Source organism: Nicotiana sylvestris, chromosome 9 (assembly GCF_000393655.2).
Source record: "Nicotiana sylvestris chromosome 9, ASM39365v2, whole genome shotgun sequence".
In the NCBI taxonomy this organism is placed as follows: Eukaryota; Viridiplantae; Streptophyta; class Magnoliopsida; order Solanales; family Solanaceae; genus Nicotiana; species Nicotiana sylvestris.
Window position 1 is genome coordinate 109,686,231 of NC_091065.1, and position 4,795 is coordinate 109,691,025.

Here is a 4,795-nt window from a genome sequence, read left to right on the forward strand (position 1 = left end):
TTTTCCTTTCAGCCAGCGTTAGAGTTTTAAACTCTAAACTGAGCTTTTCCATGCAGTCAGCATTAGGGTTTTAAACCCTAAACTGAGTTCTTCCTTTGATCGGCGTTAGGGTTTTAAACCCCAAACCGAACCTCTCCCCAACTAGCCGGTGTTAGGACTCCAGCCCTAAACTGAGCATGCATATCCTCTTTCATCAATTTTATGAACTTCCTGGTGAATAATTAACGAATTTTCCTAGTGAAACTGGGGCAAAAAATTTCGTTCGTTTGTTTTTTTTTTTCCGCAGGTCTAACCTCGAGCTACACGGACCGAAATGACCCACGAGATGAGTCTCAACTCAAAATCAAAAAAAAAAGAGAAGACATCCGGAGATATCAGAGTGAATGGAGAGCAGATCGACTCCAACGTTTGACTAAGGTCCTAAACCCTGCCAATCGTGTCTCACTCAGTATCCCAGAGGTTGAACAAGTCGCCGCAACTCGCAAGCATCAAGATTCAGATCGGAGTCTACAAGCAGGAGCAGCTAAGACCCAAGATCAAGTCGTAAAAGAATCATAGATAGGAATCTTGTAACTAGCAGTTGACATGCATATAAGTAGTTAGTTCAGTTTCCAATTTTCGTTTGGTTGTAATAAGGCGGTCAGTGACGTAGCAGTGACAACAGCAACAGCAGTAGCAGCAAGCATTGCCATCCCATGGTAGTCCCAGCTACCAAAACTTCCCGAACTACATTGACCCTGATTCCTGTTTAGCCCAGGATATGTAGGAAATCTTTGAAGCAAGATTCGGTCAAATCTTTCAGAAACATGCTTCATACGGAGTAGTCCATAGGCAAAAATCGCTCATACACGCTCACTTTATCTTTGCACGAAAACTCTTCGTGTTTCCGAACAAAGAGGGGCAGCTGTGAGCACGTGATTTTTGTTTCGCACGACACTCGCTCCAAAAAAAAAAAAAGAAATAAAAAAAAAAATAATTGGCCCTGCTGTACAATTTTTGGATTTCTGTGCGGCACTTTATTGATTTATTTGTGATTTTGGCCCATTTTATTTATCTACTTTATTAAAACAAAATTGAAAAAAAGTGTACGTGTCATGCATAATTTGAACCGTAACATTGGTTTAAATAGAAAGGCATAAACAGGCACCTTTGTCCGTGATTTTGATTTGTTTGATTTGAAATATTTTAGTGTGTGTGCAAATAATTGTATTGAGTGTGTATTTAATTTTTAATTTTGATGTTTTTGCTTAGTTTTGTTTTTAAAATAAAAAAAAAAAAGAAAAGAAAAAGAAGAAAAAATCAGCAATTATTCCGGATTAGGCCATTTTTAATAAATTGGCCCAAACAAACAACGTTCAAACCAAGCCTACCCGGTCCAGGCCACCTGATGCCCAGGATGTCCAAACGACGTCGTTTGAGTCATGCCTGATCTAGGCCGTTGATCTCAGATTGATCAACGGCTAAGATCAATTCCCCATAACCCACCAATAAACCCGACCCGTCTCACCCGGACTGACCCCAACCCTCAACACTCAAAACGACACCGTTCCATTTAAGCCTTCAGATCCAGACCGTAGATCTAGATTGATCTAACAGTCGAGGTTCACCCACCCACTAACTATATAAACCATTCACCATACCCTGCCCCCCTAGCCAACACCCCCGCCTTCGTCTTCACCAAACCCATCCCCTTCAAACCCTAGCCGCCCCTGCACACCTTCACCAGAAACCCGGCGGCCTGAACGCCGGTGACCTCCACCTGAACACCATAGAACCCCCATGCCATCCTGAACCTAAATCTACCAACCACACCCTTCGAATCCTACCCCACCTGCTCGAATCTTCATTTGAAGATTCGAGTCGGAACCTAATCTACACCAATCAACCCAAGCTTCACACCAGACACTCCCCAGACCCCCTCGTGACCAAACCATACTTGGTTTGGTCCGAATCTGATCAGGGAAGCCTGAATCCCAGATCTAAGTTTGAAAGGTTTTGTGTCCTTCGTCACTGGTTCATACCGGTTCAACCGAAGAGATTAAGGTCTAATGGACTTCAATCAAAGTGTTTCTCATCTGAGAAACACTTCGATTAAAGTCCATTCAGCCTTAAGAAAGTTTGTCCAAATCCAAGTTCAAACTGTTAAACTTTTCAAGTTTTAAGGTAAGTCTGCTTTCTTTTCCTTTATTTGTTTTTAGTCCGTATGATTTGTTTTAAAAGACTGTTCATATTTGTTTTAATTTTTATCAACTTTTGTTTGTCCACTTTGTTTGAACATCTGTGTTTGTCTGAATCCCTCTCCTCCTATTCTGATACGGCATGCGTATTGGTTGTATTCCAAATTTGTACTGACTAACTGATTCCTCGAAGTACCATTCTATTTTTATCAGTATAAGTCGAGTCATGTGTCCCATACTTCTGAATGTCTGATTTTTGGCTACGATTGTGTACGATAATGCTAATATAGTCGAGTCGACATGAGTCGTCAATTAGTTTCAACTGTCCGAGCATAGTAAATCGATTGGTTTCTGTTGAACATTTGTTAAATCAATTAAGAACCAATTTTGTTTACTTATAGCTGTTGATTTGGATTAGTAATGTAAAAGGGATGTTTGGTTTTAAATGCTGAATTGGAGGGCATGTGCACTCTTGCACAACATTTGCATTGGTGCACCGCATGTGCATTGTGCACAGCCTGGGGCCTGCATAAAGGTCCTTGTTTAATTTTAAAATGGTTTGACAACATATGCTGTCAATATATTCTACTGCCCATACTTGCTTTTAGATAATAAAATGAAAAGTTGAATCTGCCAGGGAAGGTGAATGAGTTTTAATACTTAATTAACTAAAGTGGAACTGAAAAAAGGTTAAAGGCACATGGGAGGGTACTGGGATACTCTAAAAAACAGGCTGTTTAAAGGTTTAAGGAAGGCATATAAAAGGGGGAGACATCTGACTGAGGAGGGACAGAATTAGAGGCAGAGGGATTAGAAGATATACATACACTGTGAGAATAGAAAAGAAAAAGGGAGAGTTGACAGAAATAGAAAGAGAGCAAGAAAGAGATAAAACAGATTAGGAAATCAGAAATTTGGTTTCGTTTGTCTGAACTTCATCTATTGTCAATACATTAGGCAGTGTTGCTCCTCCTAAAATTCAATCGAGATTATTGTTAGTGTTTTGTGGCATTTGGTATATTCCGGAATTGGATTGTCTGGAGCATTGTTGCCATCACACTGTGTGCTGTTTCATCGAGTTGTTTCTCCTTCAACTCTAGTTCCATCTCGCAACAGAATCCTTTCTGTTGTGCTGTTCTGATTGCTGCTGCTATCTTGCTCGCTATTGCTGCTGCATTTTTGTCCCGCTGCTACTGTTAATTCTGCCCTTTTGCTGCTGCTGATTCCCATCTTCTTCTTCTTCTCCTTTGCACTTTCAGCATTTTCAGGTACACATTTCAAGTCCCATATTGATGTAATTGGAACAGTTTGAAAGCATGAAATGAAAAAGGTTGAAGAAGTTCAAGCATTTGCTGTAATATTCATAGTACATTAACAGGCCTTGTGGAAATTGATTTAGCTTATGTTTCAATAGTTCAAAAGAGTATACTGATAGCCGACTGAGTTTCACCCCTTTGTATTTGAGCTCGACAATTGTCTGTTAGTATAAGTATGCATATTTCGACTTTACACAATACTGTTTTCTGTTTCATTTAGTTTGTTTTGGTGAGACTAGTCCATATAAGTTTGGTTAAGTTCAATACAAGAAATGCTCAGATTAAATGTTGTATTTCGCTAACTCGTATATGATTCCTTGTCAAATTAAAGCATTTTACTTCGCCAGTTATCCTTTAACCTAGTTCAAATAAGTTCAGTTAAGTTCAAATTAAGAAATGTTCGGATTAAGTATTGCATTTCATCTATCTCATATGTAATCTTTTATTCGACCAAATCATTTTCGTAAAAGGCATGACGTTTTTTTACTTTAAAAGTAATCAATCAAAATTGACAGGAGTTTGGTTTAAGCCGAAGTATATACTTCAATTAGCACATACACTTTCCTTTCTTCTATCTCTGGAAATAAAAATAATAGAAATGTAGTCACTGTAGGATACCCTTCTAAAAATAATAAGACAAGCCTCGCCAAATAAAAAAAAACAATTGCGGGGCCCTCAACAACTGATGATAGTTATTTAGAATTCAAGATAGGCCATTTAGTGAATTCCACTGCCCTCCCCGAAGACAATAACGCGTTAGATTCTTTAGGCGCGACTTAATCAAATCACATTCTTAAATTCGGGTGCGCATTTATGTGACCCAATTTCAAATCTCAACGGAGTCGAAATGTGTTAACAACTACGGGTGCATTGATTGTGACGTGGTTCGAGATACATTTTCACGACGTTGCAATTCTATAAAAATAAATGATAATAATAAAAGCGGTTAAAACTTAATAAAAGCACATAAGTCACAACATGTATTTAAATCAGATATTTAGCCATTATAACAATTTAAGCGACCGTGCTAGAACCACGGGATTCGAGGGTGCCTAACACCTTCCCTCGGGTCAACAGAATTCCTTACTTAGAATTTCTGGTTCGCAGACTTCATTTGGAAAAGTCGAAAATTTCCTCGATTTGGGATTCAAGATAAACCGGTGACTTGGGACACCAAAAGCTAAACCTTTCCCAAGTGGCGACTCTGAATTAAATAAATAATCCCATTTCGAATATTGTCACTTAAATTGGAAAACTCCCTCGCGCATTTAACCCTTCGGGGCGGGCGCGGAAAAAGGAGGT